This window comes from Acanthaster planci, unplaced genomic scaffold, assembly GCF_054643075.1.
Source record: "Acanthaster planci isolate LZ-2023a unplaced genomic scaffold, COTS_SCS Contig133, whole genome shotgun sequence".
Classification (NCBI taxonomy): domain Eukaryota; kingdom Metazoa; phylum Echinodermata; class Asteroidea; order Valvatida; family Acanthasteridae; genus Acanthaster; species Acanthaster planci.
The window spans coordinates 4,179-22,273 of record NW_028257754.1 but is presented as its reverse complement, the minus strand read 5'-3'; the positions used below and the strand labels follow the sequence as shown (position 1 = coordinate 22,273).

Below are 18,095 nucleotides of genomic sequence, written 5' to 3'. Positions count from 1 at the left end.
TGTTATGGAATGTGTCATTTATTTCAAGATAATAAAAGCATTATGTTTAGTTTTAAATAATAAGATTTAAGGAAAGGTTCTCTTATCATATCATCTAGATGTAGAATTTTTTTTTATTTGGTATTATTGTAAGCAGTATTTTATAGCTACATCTATACATTTGTATATTGATTTATTACTAAGTGGTAACCGGATGAGTTTTTTCCAAGTACGTGTACAATATTATTATTCAAAAGATATAGTGAAGGGTGTGTATTTGTTAGCATCAGATTACGTTTTTTAAACATTGTGATAAATACATATTGCCCACATCTTTGGAACAGATGCATAACAAATGCTTGAAATATATATAACCTTTGGCAGATTTCAATTAAGGCTGAGAAAGCTTTCCAGTTGTCTTTTTTGTTCCTTCTGTTTTCTTGTTCTAGTCCTAGACATTGGATCCACACAAGTAGCATTGCTCATGATGAATATGTCAATTAAAGGTTCTCCGACTATTTTCTTGTCAGTTTTGTATGCTTGTTGTTTATTTGCTTGTTTCTTTTTATTTACTTGTCTTTTGTTAATTCCAATTTAACAAGAAACAAGAAAGGCAACACTCAGTCTTGTTATTTTTCAAACGGTTTGTGCACTTTTAAAATGTAAGTGTTTTAGTTTTTGACCTAAGAGGACCACACCAGTGGCAGATGTACAGTTGTCCCAAAGCAACAACAACTATTATTTTGAGCACTTTACCCCGTAGCCATGACACTCAAGAAAACTGCAGTAGCTGTGAACACAAGAAGCGGTCGATTTTTGACATCAGAACCATCTCCTCACTTTCTATCTGTGAAATAAATTTCATTAGGCTGTCATGACCAGTGACTTTGACTTGTGAATCGTCGGATTTGTTTTTTCATCTAACCTTTTATAGCCTTTCTGATAGGTGAGACTACATTTTGTGGTTTTTTACATACTGTTGGAAAGGGGGAAGGAATTAGATAGACCCCAAAAACAAGTGTGTGGCCTGTGAAGTTGCACTCGGACAGTACACAATGCTATGGATTTATGAAACGAAGACTACCATTCAGATCAAAGGTGAAAACATGTCCGTAAAACAAGATTTGGGCCTTGACTAATTATCTATGTACTTTGCAAGTGTTTGCTTCGCTTGGTTCCTAGGCAGCAGTCTTCTTAATTGATCATCTGTCACCTTAAGCTGTCAGCTGTCACAAATTTAAAGTTTGAACAACCCTTTATTACTTTGATAGTTTTTTCTCAAGATGGTCAGTTTTAAATACGGCCAGAACATCACTTTAGGGCCTATTTACTTGGGAACTTCAAAATCAAACTTTGTCGAAATTTGTTACAATTAATACGCAGTCGTATAAATGGAGTCTTTTATTGCTACTGATGACAATACAGAGGCTGACAGTCGGCAAAATTGGATATATTGAACTTTGCCGGCTATCTGCAATGAGTTGTCAGTTATTAGGCCCACGGGCTTACAAAGAGTATTTCTCTCACTTCCGTATGCCGCCAATTGTCTCCTTGTTATTACGAAATGAAATCTCAATTCTCAATAAATAGCTGACATCAATGACAGGCGTTTCCCCGAACACAGCAGATTCCCGACAGGCACACACCTGTCGCCTGTGCGGTGCTTATTACGCATATTGATCACATAATGAGCTGTAGTTGCTGCAAACAATAATTAGAAGGTATATTCTTCAGAAACCGATGTCATGCTTGCGTATCATTTCATACCAGCATCAACCACTGGCGTCCAATCAATCTTCCTAACCCCTCACCGCACCCAGATTGTATTGAAATTGGAATCATAGGAGTCATTTCAAATCAATTTTCTTTCTCAAAAGCATTTCTACCCAAACCCAAGCCCATCTATCCTAATTAATTTGTCTCCATCCAAATCAGTTCCCCCAGCGGGCCTTTAATACGGGAAAGTCGGAACACTCCCACTCCAACTGGAGTATTATGGAGGACTACTCTTCGGGTACAATTGATGTTGAATCTTCCCAGTTGATTTGGTAGTCAATGGTGGTAGTATTCATTTGTAATTAACCTGATTGGTGCGGGTAAGCGTGACTTTCGTTTGTTAAAACTGTTGGTATGTGATCAAAATGGATTATTGCAACGAGTAACATGATGAACATGTTGAACAGAATTCCAAGTGGATTTTTCATTGTGAACAGTTATAGGGCCTAAGTGTTTTCAGGTTCTGAATTGAAAAGCAAGTACGTAGTGAACGTATAAGGGGTGAAAATGTCACTCAAGGTCAACATTGGTGGCACGATACGCTTCCTGAGGATCCTGGGTATTTTAATCCACCCAAAATGTACCCAATATCACTCAAAAAGGGGGGAAATATGCCATTCTAAAGTAAGATTGGGCTTGAATGTGATAAATTCCCGCCCCATCCCCCTTCCCTAATTTACGATTTTACGTGCAAATTTACGCCACCGGCTGGAACCAACGGTGGTGGAACTAGCTTGAAAGTGTGTGAGTGGGGGACCGGGAAGGGGGAGTTGCAGGGAGGCGTCAGCCATTAAAAAGTTGATCCATTATGCACCACCCCAATATAGTACCTACCAAACGGGGGGGGGGCTGGTCATGCCCGTGCCATGGGTGTCTTAGAAGCAGTGCTTGTCGAGTAGGGACCCCAATAAGGAATAGGCCTAATACACATTATTACGAACAACACATTAGGGCCTAAGTATGACGTAAAACTGGACAAGAAATCAGTAAGTCGTGTAAACAGTAAGTCTTATAACCCTGTAAGACACAGAAACTAAATGAAGTTGAATAAAATTGAAATACCCAGTTAATAATTTCACCTTACATTTTACATTGGAACGTATACATTCTTTATAGAATGCCACCCCAGCATAGGCCCCGCATCCTTGACTGTATTTTGTTTGAGAGTGGTAAGTATGATGAAGTTTCTTGTGTTGTGTGGTGAAATGGTGGTGCATTTCTTCATTTTTGATGGATTTAGGTGATTGTTCATTGTTTAACTGAGTGCATGAGGATCCCAAGCTGAAGAGAATATATATCATTTACTTTGAGAGTTTTACAAAAGAGAGGACTGCTATGTCCAAGGTAAGTGGCAGAGTGGATCATTCTTAAAACTTTTTATTTTTGCAGTTTAAGTATTCTACTGGTTAAACTAACCCCACAATTACCCCAGGCTAATATCCCATATGATAAATACAGTACAATTAAAATATTGTAAAGTTTAAATAATATACACCCCGAGGGAAAAGAGGCTCGAATTTACATATAACTCGTGTATTTTTTAAAATAGTGTTGCAAATAGGCCTATTATTAATTTTTTCCATAAGAGGTTCTGTTCAATATACAACCAGTTTTATCAATTTGTGCGTCTATAAGGATTTTTGGTAGTTCATGACGCTGCTTTTTACTGAACAGCATGTACAGTAGTTAGTCTTTTTAATATTAAGAGACAACCCGTTTGCTTTAAGCCAGTTTAAAACTTTGATAAGCTCAAGATTAAAATGTCATAAAGAGTATGCGATTTACGTCCCTTGGGTTTATATTTTATTTTTTCAAAAAAAAAACTACGTTTGTTTCGTACGTTAATCCACTGTTGCATTAGTGGAGTACATATTCTGGCTTTGTGGATTTGCGCCATTTCAACATGAACAAACAAACAAACCTCCATTTTCCGCCATTTTTAAAAGAAATGCACGGGTGCGTGTTGCCTAAGATTTTTCTTAGTATTTTCAAACTTTTGCTGCCCTTGTTGAATCTTTTCAATCACGGTTTATACAGCACTCCAGCAGGACAACTGATAGAACGTTAAGGTATGTTTTAAATTTTCCTTGAGTCGTCTGATATTCTTTTAGTTTCGTGTGAATCTTGTTGTGGGCCAGTTTTCGGACGGGGCACGTTATGCACGTGGTCCGTCGATCCCGTCTGCTGATTGGGCTGCGCTATTATTTTGCGCCTCGCATGATAACTGGACCACTTAGAAAGGAATCCTCCTTGTCTAGGCTATCTGGACTTAGTTTCACGAAGAAAAGAATACAAGGTCAGAAAAGACTAACCAGTTGCTTGCAGAATTATATAAATGTTTGGGATCACCTTTAATTTTAAGACTTTCATCAGGAAAACTTCATGCAATACAGGGGAAGAAAGATCCGTTTTTCTGTTTTAGGCACTGTCATGACTGTCTGACAGTACGGTGAACGAAAGTGTAACTTTCTGCACAATTTGTCACGAGTTTTACTGAAGTAAATCTTGGAATGACAGATTGTGCCAAGCATTTATAAAGTTTTGAATACAACTGGATAGTTACTGTCAAAAACTTTGGTGTTCCTGACCAGTTCTGGTGAGGGTTACTTGAAGAACCTTAAGCACTGCTCAGTGTAACATGGAGCCATTGTTGTTTACATGTGGTCATTACACTACATGTATGTGATGTGTTTATTTAAGAGAGCCTTTGAGGTAAATGATCTGGTGAAACAAATTCAGCTTTCTCAATCAACTTTTCCCCTCACAGCAACCATGAGGTACCTAAACTCTTGAAAATGGTGTAATAAAGGTTTCAGACCATGAGACCAAGCATTTTTTTTAATCTGAATTTGTTACCCACCGATTTCTCATTTCCACCCAATGATCAATCAGACTGTTTGTGTTTATTATATTGCGCATGTGTCTCCCCATGTTGGTCCAGCCATGGGGGGGGGTGGCATCTTGTTTTCAATGCATGGCGGTCCTTGTTGTTGACTTGTAAGGTAATACATGACCATCAGGACATGTGATATGCACTACATTGTGCAATTGTGACCAGTGTTCTAGCAGCGGAAGGCGGCACAGGGTGGTACCACCTGGTACTGTGAATTTTCTCCTGGCTTTCGAGTTCAAATTGGCTGTGCTGCCCAGCACAGATTTTCAAAAAATGACCTGAAATATTACTGAATATGTATCAATTTGATAGTATTTCAAGGATCAAAAAGCATTGAGAACGTCTGCCAGTAGCAAGCATTGTTACAAGACCCGTAAGATGTGAAATTACATGTATGGGATATAATGTAGCCTCCTCTGAGGCAGCGAACACATGTTCATAGTCTTGGCTCAAGACCAGCCAAACAGCAGTATCAATAGAGGGCACAATTCCAGTCTGGCTATGAGCCGCGAGAGCTACGCTCACTGTGCTTCGCAATCCAAAACTGCACCCAGCACTAAAATGATCCCAGCTGGAACACTGGCTGTGACAGAAGATGGTGAGACTGACATGCAGAGCAAGCCTAGCTGGCTATTGGGCCAATACATGTGCAGTTGGATGAACACAAACAGTGCAATCGTTGTCAGTTAGAAACGAGAGGTTAGTGAATAAAAATCTAAGATTTTTCAAAAAAAGAATTGGTTTCATGGTCTGAAACCTCTGTTACAGTATTTTCAAGAGCTGTAAGTACCTCATGGTTTCTCTCTTGGGGAAGATTTGATTGAAAAAGCGGAATTTGCGTCACCGAATCATTTACCTCAAAGGCTCGATTAAAAACACAGTGTTATGACTCCATGTAAATAACAATAGCTCCAAGTCACAAGGAGAAGTGACTTGGAATTCTTCATGTAGATGGGGATATTAATTAACCCTAATTGAAGCAAAATCTTCCCAATGTGAAGCATGGATGTACATGCAGTTAACGGTTTCAAGGTTATACATGTACATGTAGGACCACATGTACATGTATGTGCCATCTTTTTTACAAAGCAAAAAGAACACATGTGTTAATCACAAACTTGCACTTCAAAGTCATCTTATCAATATGCACTTGTGTCTAGCAATGCAATGTACATTGTTTTCTTGGTCTGTGGACAAGATGGTGCATGTTATTTCAGTTCATTGTGGGGGGTTTAGTACAACTCCTGCCTGCTGATCCAGGTGATTTGAATGTGAACCCATTAGAAAGAGTCGTAATTCTTCCTTCACACCAAGTGACAGCTTTTCTTGCTCTCTCTCTCTCTCAATGGTATACATGTATGTACAAAAGTGAAAAATACGATTCTACTTCTTTTTCCACAAATCACACAGACACCTACTCAGTGCTAGAATGGAAAAATAGCCATGATGTGCAAGTGTCTCTGTAATGCACAGTTGATCAGTGTCACAGAACCAGCTTTGCAAGGTGAGATTCACAGCCATTTTGTTATCCCACATGAATGTTTCTACTTGTTACATCATTGTTTTCCAATAAGCAGTCAAAATCTGTTTAGTGTTTCTTTTCATGTAAACTCAACTTTCAGCTCAGTGAGCTTTTATGCCGCAAAAAATGAATTCCAACTGTTCAAACACCCAATGAATTGTGCCAACTAGTATTGTGATATCTACAACAAGGAGGTTTCTTTTGGGTTACGGTCTATCAATCAAACAAGCTGCACCTTTAATGCAGCAATCCTGGTATAGTACAATTGTGCTTAAAAGCTGTAAATCGGGGCACCAAATACTTGCACCACGCGGGTAATACGTGGATTCAGGGTAGCAGACAGCTTTAGTAAATTATTATATTTTTCATTTGTTGTTCATATTCTCATTGCTTTCATATTTATACCTACACAGAACTGTTGCCACAGTGTTGACGGACATGTATCTGTATCAACATTCAAGAAAGAATTCTTCAGAGACACAGGAGAAGTCACTGCAGGTTGATGCTACCAGTTGCCTGAGGTTGCTACAAGTTGCTGAAGGTCACTCTTGGCCCAAAATGTCACCTGACTTAAGAGATATGCATGACAGTTGCTTGATGTGATTACAGGTCCCTGACTACCACTACTGATTTACCATTGTGGATTATGGACAATTTGTTTCTGCACCCAGCATCGATTGCCGCTCCACAGTTTGGACATTGAATAGTATGAACATGCACATTTTGAAGCAAACTAAATAGGGCAGACATTCAGACCCTTTGTCCTGCTTGTCCTACAAGTTTGCCAACAGGAAACAGTCATTTGTTGCCTGCAGCACTGATGGACCATCCCTGTTTTGCTGCCAGTGGCAGGACACACAGAAGTGGACATGACAAAGGAATCAACTTGATTTGCATAGGCAGATCCTATTCTGTCAATTATATATATATATATAAAAATACATCTATTCTGTCAAGTTTGGTGTACTGTTAATTGATGCCAGTCACTCACAGAGGAGTTTCAGCTTCAAAATGAATGCTGTGACACGTACTTGTTTGTGCATTCATATATGTGCCTGATTCAGCTTGCCTTGTGATGTCTTTATCATGATGCATCTACCAAATTGAATTATGCAAGAGCCATCCACGCTAAGTATAGAAGGATGCAATGTCAGCCAAGATCAACCCCTTCATGTCTGAGATTGAGCAAGATGGAGAAGCACGCACTTGCTGAGACCTGGAGACCTATCCAGCAAGTAAAGGAGCATCCCCGCATAAGCCTTTGTTGCACAGTTTGTCTGATGTTAACTCTCACGGGATGTACTGAGTGGTTTCTACAGGTCTCCCACGTCTATTAAGTGACCGTGCAGATGAGCTCAGCTTTGAACGCATCTCGTCTGTCAGAAGCCCATGTTAGATTCACTGTTCCCCGTGGCTGCCCTCTAGCCATGACCATGACATATTCCAAGCCGGATTGAAAAGGACCAAGTTCGCTGATAAGCCCTTTTAGACATTGGTTTGATGGATGATCTGTACCATGACTTGCTCCAAGGAAGGAACAAAGTGTGTTTGGGAGATGCAACAGTTGTTAAGGAGATGCTAGGGATGTGTGCTGCCACAGCCTACTGGGATGTGATGACATGAATGCCATAAATGAACTGACTCTTGGCAATTTGAGGCACATACAGCCATGGACACTCAAACACAGCATGGAACTTGAACTCTTAGAATATGTCAAAGAGCACTTGACCTCTCCTGTCTTGAGTGTCTTTAGGATCACTGAAGGTTTTCTTGGTTGACAGAAATCATCCTTTGATAGGCCTACTCTAAGCCAAGTGCTTGACGGATGATCCTTACAAACTGGCCAAAGCCTTTGCATTTATTCTTTCCTAGTTAATGATCCCTATGTAATCACGAACTGAGACAAACTGCTACATGTACCTTACAGTTAATCAGAATTAAATGTAGACTGTCTGGCAGACTTCTTCCAATCAAAAAGGAGTTAAAAATCAGAAAATGGTTACCAAATTTCAGGGCAGCCAAGGGCAGGAGAGGTGGAGTATTAGACACAGCTTGAGATGGAAAGACATTCACTTGAAAGGCAGTCAACAATTTCCTTGAAGACTTTCAATGTTTTTCTTTCATTCTTTCTTGTATCAGAATCCAACATTGGCTTCATGTCTTTACCCCTTTCTGTAAAATACGTCGTGGACATCACTCTCTGAATCACTTGGGAAAAATGGAGAAGTTTCTGTTGTGTCGATCAAAATTTGAGTTCTGATGTTGACTGCCTGAAGGTGTTGTCCAGTTCATACTTTATTACTGAGTCATCATCAAGATAACTTGGCTCTCACAAAAGTCAGCTTGTTCATTCAGGTTTTGGGTTTGCATGTTTCCTACCATCACAAAAATTGTGATCCCCTTTTGGAACGAATTATCAGGAGTCTTTTTTTACTTATTTCATTTCATTTATTACCCGAAATCAGACCAAAATCATGGCTGCACCACTCAGACTTTCTTCATTCTAACTTTCATCAAAGAATATTTTTGGAAAACATCTCAATCCAAGAAATTTGAGTAGCTATTCATCAATTTACACAATGCTATAGAATCCTTGGAACATTTAGTGCTTGCTGATATTCTTGAGCATCGATCCAAATGTTTTTGTGGGAGCCAGTTACATGTATGTTGAGCAAAAGATAATTGGAAGTGATTTAACAATGCCTGTATGGTAATACTTCTGTTGGGTACAAGATTGGTCATTGGTCACTGAAGCCAATTTTTGGCGAAGGATTTCTCTTTCTTGAATTAATTTTTGGTGCATCCAATACAGATAGAAACAACAGTTGTTTTATTTTGCACTTTCCTTGCCTTAACTAGTGGTACAAAAAAATGGAGCTTGAAATTATCATACATGAGGGAGTATGAATTCCTGAGAATATGACCAAACTGTGAAAATCCACTTCTAGTATGAAATATTGCATACAACCAAACAGAAAGACAACTTTTTGTCAAGCTATGTCATTCGACAAATATGGAAACAGGGAGCATTATCGAATTTGCAAATTGTACACGTGCTTGCAAGTTGGAAGACTTACAAATGTTGCCGTTTTTCATTTCTACTGATTCAGATTTCTATCTTTTTGGAGGGAGGAGAGTTTGAAAAGCATCTTCTTTAGGGTATTCATTACTTATTGAATTGTCTAGGTGTGAAATGTGCAATTTTTGAGTTACCAGCTCTGATATCAAAACAAAAATGTATGTCTTCGTTTACGCTCTTCACAGATTACTGTTAATTACACAAAAGTATTTTATTTTAATTTCCCAAGTGGTGCTTCTGATAGTCTTCTTTTACCTGACCAATCTTGTGCCCAACATATTACGCTTGTCTCGTATAATCAGCACCAGCAAGTACCTCAAACATAAAAACATCCATTTAGTCTGACTCTTAATTGGCAGTTTTGAGGAAAAGTCACTCAATACCACAAATTTCTTCAGAATTCAAAATTAAAGTTGTCAGTAAATGTATGTGTATTCCTGATAGATATTTTGGCACCAATTTGTAACATTCAAGTACATGTACATTTTCTTTGGAGGAAACTTGCTCAGGTGCATCATGGGGAATGCCAAATCTTAATTACTCTCCCCAATTAATCGCTGCCAAAGAAATGATTGCCTGTCTCTATCTCTGGTGCTGATTATGCCATCATAAACAACCCAATTCATGTAACAATGTATAACAATCTATAACTTTATGTTTCACCTACAGGCATTCCATCCTAAAATCACTCTAAGCCCAATGCATGCAGGTCCCCCCTGCTGCACACCCGGGTGGTGTTCCCCGCCCTGCAGGCACCGACAGGCCTGGTGAGTCGCCCCTGCTGTCTGTCATCGGCTGGTGGTTGGCTGTTCTTTGTGTGTGCGCCTTCTTCCTGCTTCTTGTTGTCTGGGCGATCATGGATACCTCAGTTGACTGCAATGGGTAAGGATCACTTGTGCTCTTACGGTTGGCTTGCTTTCCTTCAAAGGAGCTGGCATCGAGGCTGCTTGTACGATGTGTTACCATGGCAACCAATGAATCCATCCTGCACTCTTAGGGTTGCGAATTGAGGGATAACTCTTACACCTACTCTTGATCCGACACCCACAACTTCAGATGTCTACAGTTGCATCGTGTTTTGAACCAGACAGAGGAGATGTTTAGCCATGCTAACTTTTTGTGAGTTATCTCTGATGTTTCTCAGTGTTGTGAATTTTGGAACAATTGTCGTAACTCCTGTTTGTGTTGATAACTTCCTTGTGCAACTCCTAAATTGATCTACATTGTATTGTGTTACCATGTTCCAAGGCAAACCTGACCTCAAAAGGACAGAGAAGACACAGTCATCAAAACTGTAATGAAATGAAAAAGGTGTGGACGGTTTATATTCCTAGCCAAAAAATCTGCATGATTCATCCTTTGAGCCATGCCACTGAAAATGAGATCATTTAAACCAACCCTTCTGCTTTTTGCCTTTTGTACACTAACTCGCAAGACAAACATTCTTGTAAAAACTGAAAAACAAAAAGCTCCATTCCTAATCTCAGAGCCGAAATTGTAAAATAGTCCTGCTACACGTGAGACACTCTGGTTTAATCACAACAAAGCCAAAACTGATTCCTGATTGAGAAGCTATTGCAAACCATTCAAAAAGATTTGAATTCAGTCTCAAAGAAATTGTATCTATCTTTTCGTTTTGTGAAAGAATAAAAGTTGAAGCAAAAATTCATTTGAAGTGAAATCAGCAGTAAGGAAAATAGGCAGTTGAATCTGAGTCCAGTTTCAAGATTGCCACTGCTGTTATTTAGTTATATCCATTGTAATAAATCAACTTTTAAAAGTCGTTGTGCCAACATCTATCTGTATTAAAAATGAAATGTGTAGCTCAACTTTGAAAATCTAATGACACCAAAATATGTTTCGGAGAATTAAAACAGGTAAAAGGAAACAAAGTTCTGTGAAAGGCCAAACTCTTGAATTTACAAGGAGAAGTTGTGCAGAGATTGGGAAACCATACTGCCTCCTTGCCAGATGATGGATGCGGTGGACAAGATGCCCTCTGCATCCTGACAAGAAGCTGTGGTGTCAGACACGGGGAGCCAGTCCTGCCTAAAGGCATCCATGGTAAGCTTAATTGGAGTTTGAAGGATCAATTCATGCACTGATTGACAAGGTTGTACATCCTCACATCTTGCCCATTGAACCCAAAGTCCCAAATTGTGTGTCTCATGGCTAGGAGTCATGCTGCCTGTATGTCTGTGTAATAAGATCCAATGGCTCTGTGCATGTAGTCTTCAGTCTTTGGCAATACTGTGTGATGAGGGCCCATTTACACTGACAGGTGTCAACAGGAAGGTTTCAACCACGCCCTTGGTGCCATCAAAGGAAGAGTTGAATGCACAGTCAGGGTACGCTCATTCATGTACCTCATCAAGCCACTGATCGGTCAGAACACGCAGTCTCAGTGGATAGAATTTGAAAAATCGCTGAAGTTTGTACATGCACTTGAATGAACAGTCTTAGAGGAAACCGGTATGCGCAATATTTATAACTGTGGAATTCCTTCACCACTTGTCAGTGTAAATGGGCCCTTAGGAAGAGAGTACCTGAAAATTGACCTGCACTGCGAAGAAGTAATTGACAGTGAAAATTGCTGGATTTTAAAGAAAGATGTAGCAACACTTGAGAACTGTTGATTCAATGAACGTGTCGCTCTTGAAGATGCTACTGAAAACTTAATATCTCTTGGCCATGTTTCCAAACCTTTAGAAACCTACGGCAAAAGTCATTAGATGTCATTATGTTTGTGACTGCTGCGTGTAAAGACAAATTTGATTGTCTGGACAGAGAGCAACAGCCTGTGACTAGGTGCCATCAGTTATAAAGAAAGGCATCACATCAAATGATACAAGGCACATCAGTGGGTAAAAATCCCACCTCTGTCTGAGTTCCAGGGAGCGCTTGAATGCAGCTCAGTGTGGTGGTACGATAAAGTGCTGTTTTCATCTGGGGCACATTTACCCCACTGGACGCCACATATCGTTACAGTATCTGTACGATACCTACATGCATCTATTCCTTGCTGTGCAGCAGAAGTGAAATGACAAGTCACAGATTCTGTGATGGTCATGTCACGGGTAAAGCAAGGCAAACCTTACATGCCAGCAGATTCACAAGATCTTGCCATATGGTTTCATCCTACCTCAACTGTAGTACGTTGTTGTTGTCTTGAGCCATCTTTCAGGTCCATAAACAGCTTAGCTTACTAGGCCCAACATTTGTTCTGGTCTTTCCAGTAATGTGCAACACGTCCCAAACAGTTCTTCACCTAAATGCCAAATCTTCAAAGTGTGATTGTGTGAAAAAACTGCAGCCCACAGACAGATGATTCAAATTGAATTTTGTTTAAAAAAGAATCGGAACAGAGCTTGTTCCTGCATTTCATTGATAAGAAGTATAAAAACCCTTCAGGTATCTTGTGGCGTCACGGTCAACTCCATTCATTTTACTTTTAGGGACATAGATGAACCGTGTACGGTGTCGTTCAAATTGTCAGTCAACTTCATGACTAAACTTCTGCAAAGGGAAGGAAAAGAGCAGTGCATTTTGATGGTAAACCGTCATCACCAAAAGTATCACTGATTTCAGTGAGGCTTTGTGAAAAAAAAAGAAGACAAGACTCTCTTCGTGTACTTTGAATCATCTTTTTTTGTGGAGAACGTTTGGGACCTGTTGCACTTGTATTGCCAAAGACTGAAGACTAACCAGCTCCATGCATTTTTTTTAGTGATGCAGTAGACAAAATACCAAACTTGCTCAGGCAATGGTTGCAAATGTACATGTACACGCAGGTGTACTGTGGCACTTGCATGTGATTAATGCTATTGAACAATCTAGTGCAGCGCTATGCACCCACTACTTGAATGTACCATTCAAAAGTGGTGTAGGTGCCAAATCTTGATTTCTGTCACTCTAGATATTACATAGGGTACCACCCTCTTGTAATCTTTCTATGCAACATTCTGTGTAATGTTGCATCTGCTTCTATATGTACATCATTGAATTGATTTTGGTCAGGTGTCAAAGGTAAAAGAAGTGGGCCTCTATTTTGATACCACAATGACATTCAGAATGCACTGGTACTGAATACTGTGTACGTTTAGCTTCCAAACTGGATTGTATCAACCCAATTGGTTGGACGAGCATGACTGAATCTAGGAATTGCAATTGAAATAAAAGTATGAACGACTGTTATGATAGATTAAGGTCATTACGTCGTATCTCTTGATGCCCAAGTTATGTTGTCGTTTCTGAACAAAATGTTACAATTGTTAAATTTGTCGCATTTTTTGATGCACGAAAGTAAATTTATTCCAAATGAAGGGAAGGAAAAGTTATTACCTATTTGAACTACAATAGGGCATGTTGTCAACATGCTTGCACCCTGACACCCACAAAAAGGGCTCAGAGTACAGAACGTGATTGTCGTAGCAGTTACAATTAGTCAATTTTCTGTTAATGCTGCTAATGTTTTGATAGCAAAACTTTAGTACTTTCCATCCCAGTCGATTTTGTTCTTCAGGGTGTAGTTTTTACACTCAATTTAATGATTGAAGTTTCAGAGCTAAACTATAAACAATCCCGAGTCACAACAATATTTCTCACTGAGAAATAAAGACTGTCAGCTTTATACATCTAATACTTTACCGAAGGACACAATTATGCTTTTTTGTATCAAAGGGGCCCACATTTGTAACAAATTCAAGGTCAAAGGTCATTTAATGTCGAGTGCCTGATGCTGAGGCAGGCTCCAAGAAAATCTGCTTAATCAGATCAGACATCAGATTTGCAATGTAGATAAACTGAACTATGTTGCGTAAATATGTCACCCATATTTGCAGTGTAGACAGTTAGAAAAATTTGTTAGATGGTAGTTTGCATGAAGCGATTCGAATATTGAGCATTATCAACTATATTTGAAACTCTCTTATTAAAAAGTACATGCTAAAAGGGATGTACATGTATGCTCTTATTTCAAGAAAATGTGCATTGAATCAGTTGTTGACCAACAAATAATAGATAAAAAAAGGGGGGCTATATTAGCACATTAATGTGGCGTTCAACAGTTTGAATGAACAGTGAACATTACAAAAATGTAACTCAAGAAGAACTGTTCAAACCATTTCCCCAAAATGCACACAACTCTCGGAGGAGCATCAAACGGGATTACATCAATGGTTCTGACACTATCTCTGGCCTGTTTTCAATTCATATTGTAATCTAATGTACTCCTAATTCAAGGTTTTATCGCACAGATCCAAGTGTCTCTCCTGAAAGATAATTCACCCCACGTGGAAAAGAGTGTTGCACTAGAAGCAGTGGCACAGGTTTTAACAAAGCTGACACTGAGGCCAATATGCCATTAAAAAAGGGATTTGCTTGTGAACATATGATATCTGTACTGTGTGTATTCTGCAATGGTCAGATGCATTACTTGCATACACGAAATGGGGTTTTGTCCTTACGTGTATCTCTATATGAGTGACACTGCTTTAAAATGAGAGCTCTTTGAAAAAATGCAGATTTTCTTTGGGCCTGCCTCAGCTTTGCATGTGAGCTATACACATGCACAATCCATTTGTTATGTAGACATGCAGTGTATGTGTACCCCAAACATTGCCATGTTAGAAGACACACTATCTTTGGGTTGATAGGAGTGAGGATGTATAACCAATTGTACAGTGCATTGAATTGATGAAAACTCCAATTAAGCTTAACCATGGGTGCCGTTGCAGGAGCAGGACTGGTAGAATCCCTGTGTCGTCACGATGCCACAGCTTCTGAGGATGCTGAGGGGTAGGTAGCTGCCGCATCCACAGTGGCATAGCCCGAAATGGGGAGCCGTGCCTTGGATGAAAAGAATTTGTTGAAATTTATAACTGTTTTAGAAAGAAAAGAAAGACGAAAAGACAACTTTGCTGGCGAGGGTTAAAACATAGTCCTGATCTTTGTCATCCTTTTCTTCCTACATGGGCACTGTCTCAAAATGGCAAATATGCCCCCTCCCCCGAGCCTAAATGCTGTCACTGCACACTGTTTATCTGGCAGTGAGGCAGTATGGTTTGCTCGGACATGTCCAACTTGGATTCTCTGTAAGAAAAAAAAGCATAAAAAGTTATGCGATCAAAATGTAAATGTTGTGCATCTGCGAAGTAACTGTTCAAACTTCCTGTTTATGGAGAATCTTTCAAAATAACATTGAGTTTGGCCTTGGTGTAAAATCTACTTTTATTGGTTGTAGAAAATGAAAAGCAGATAAAAAAAGAGACCAATGGACATGAGCAAAGCAGGAACACATCAGAACGCTGCGTAATCCTGAGTGAATACTCTGCACATTTCTTGAAACAAAGATTGATGATGGCACATCACTTTTGAATTTTACCGTACAACTCTTAAAAGAACTTACAGAAATGTTTCTCGAAATTAAGCAGCTTACGGCAGAAAAGAAAAGGCTTCTCATTTAGGAATATTACAAGTTGAAAGCAAGTGGTACTTTCCCCGATTCATTTCCTTTTTGTGAATAGTAAAAGCGTGCGATTTGTTTTTGAGAGACCGTCCTGGAAAAGTGTGCAGCTAAAAAGGTCAAATATGTCGTATTTGTGACGACAAGTGTCGCATGACAGAAAGTGAGGGTTTTTGGGCCTATGAATCCTTTCACAAGGACTCATTTTGCACATATTCATGGTACATGTAGATTTTTTTGACTGAAACCCATCCCTGTAGAAGGAATCAGTTGTCTGTAAGCTAACTGATGTCCACACGTAAGAAATAGTTGGGTTGCCTTTATGCAGACTTCTTTTTTAAAAAAAGGAACATGGTTTACACATTATGTGTATTTGTCGGTTTATTGGAGTTGTCATGGAAGTTATTTACATGGATAAGGACTGTGATAATTGCCCTACAAATTTGTAACCTGTCAAATGTCTGAGAAAGCTTGCAAAATGTTGGGGTGTGTTAAACGCTTCATCTAGTTGGTTCAGACAGAGTGTAACTTCTGGCTCTGGAATTGTCGGGTGCAAAGATCATGACGAGTAGCCCGTGTGGGAGGGTTCTCTTTATGAGCAATTCTTGGGAGTGATGGAGAGATCACTGGTATCCATAGCAACACAGGGTATAAACAACCAAGATGCCCTACTTTGATAGAAAAGCAATGCCGATGGTAAGAGTTCAAGTGATCCTTATCCTGTTGGAGTTAACTGAAGTCATTCACGGTTGCTTGGATTTCAAGAGTGGGGAAATGTGTGCACTGGAAGAAAAAGCGATCACTAGTTGGTGCAGATAGTTTGGGGGACTGCCTGGTCTGAAGGTGTCTGTAGGGCGGGGACACACCACTTGGGTGTGCAGCAGGGGGGGCCTGCATGCATTGGGCTTTTTTTTTGGCCGCCCTTAGAGGTCAAAGTTCAAAGGTCAGGTCAAAGTTGAGAGGTCGGGTCATAGTTCAAAGGTCATGTCAAAGTTTAAGGTTCAGGTCATAGTTCAAAGGTCAGGTCAAAGGTCATTCAATCAACAGAACACATGTACACCATCTGCATTGCATCACTTTTGAAAAACTTTAATTGAACTCAATGCAATAAAAACAGATTTGGTCCAACCCACTATTCATAGTATAGATCTGTTTAATTTCCAAGTCTTTTTTGTTCATCTAGTAACAGCTCCACCCACTCTACATGTATATCCCACCTTTGGTTATGCATTTAGTAATTGATATTTATGAGCACAATGCATCCAAATTTAACTTTTTTGTTACTTTTGGAGGAGCTTTTTAAGAAATCAAAGTGTAATGTAATTCAAGCACATATGGAAAACAGTTCTCAAATGTTTGTGTATTTTGATGCAGTGTGTTCATTGGGGCTTAGCCTGGAAACACCAAGATGGAATTTCAAGACAGAAGACCTGCTGTCCATTTCACATTTTCCGCACTACGAAAAGCACTATTTGCATAATGGATACTTTGCGAAAGTTATTAATGTAGCAATAAAAAGGTAAACATCATGACTATCTCCAGAAAAATATTCATACACTGCCAACTTGATTCAGAAATGAATAGTTAACTGTGAAGTTGCAACTGCTTGGACAGCAGATCCCAAAGAAAAAAAAAAGCAAACCACTCAACACTGACATTTTATTTCGAACAAAGAAAAAAAAAACGTCTACAGTGGCACATCATGAACATGTTTAATATACGCACGACTACATTTCAGCATTGATGAGATTTCAATCTGCATCAGTATTGGACACATTGCCTACCATTGGTTACTTGTTAACAACAGAACTAAATGCGCAATGACAAAACGTTTGGGAATACTACCATGCAAAATCTGTCCGGGCCCTAGACAGAAATTACACGAGTATAATTCCAACAAATTTAAATGTGATTTTCAGAACAACATTGAGAAATCAAATGTGTTGTCCACAAAAAAACCAGCATCTTATGATATAAAGATAGAAATAAAATGTCTAACCAATGGTAAACAAAAGCTTCAAGGGCAAAACCCGATTAGAAACTACTGTAGTTGTTGAAGCTTGCATCTGCTGTCGCGACTCATGATGGCAGACACTGAAATCTTCAAATCATCAGTTCTAACAAATGTACAAACTGTGGCCCGGGCAAGCATTTTATAAGTGTTTTGCTGATGAAAAGCAGTTTCAAATGCAAGGCAGTAATGAATGCCATTACAGACAGAACAGTAGAACACATATTACCCAAAGCCCAGCTCTCATTAGTCAACATTTTGTCTGCTGTGCGATTCTGATCCTCCATATCGTGTATATCACAATGTGCCGCTGTAGACTATACATAACATTTATTACATATATAGGTCATTTCAAAGTCACTTTAGCCTAAA

At 39.3% G+C, this 18,095-nt stretch overlaps 1 long non-coding RNA gene across 1 annotated transcript; it reads left to right on the top strand.

Annotated features, from left to right (window-relative positions):
• The first annotated feature begins 3,693 nt into the window (after positions 1 to 3,693).
• LOC147795189 (uncharacterized) lies at positions 3,694 to 16,847 on the top strand. The gene is made up of 3 exons (XR_015424078.1): positions 3,694 to 3,824; positions 6,059 to 6,152; positions 6,584 to 16,847. It is a non-coding gene; the product is annotated as an uncharacterized LOC147795189 (long non-coding RNA).
• The last annotated feature ends 1,248 nt before the right edge of the window (positions 16,848 to 18,095 follow it).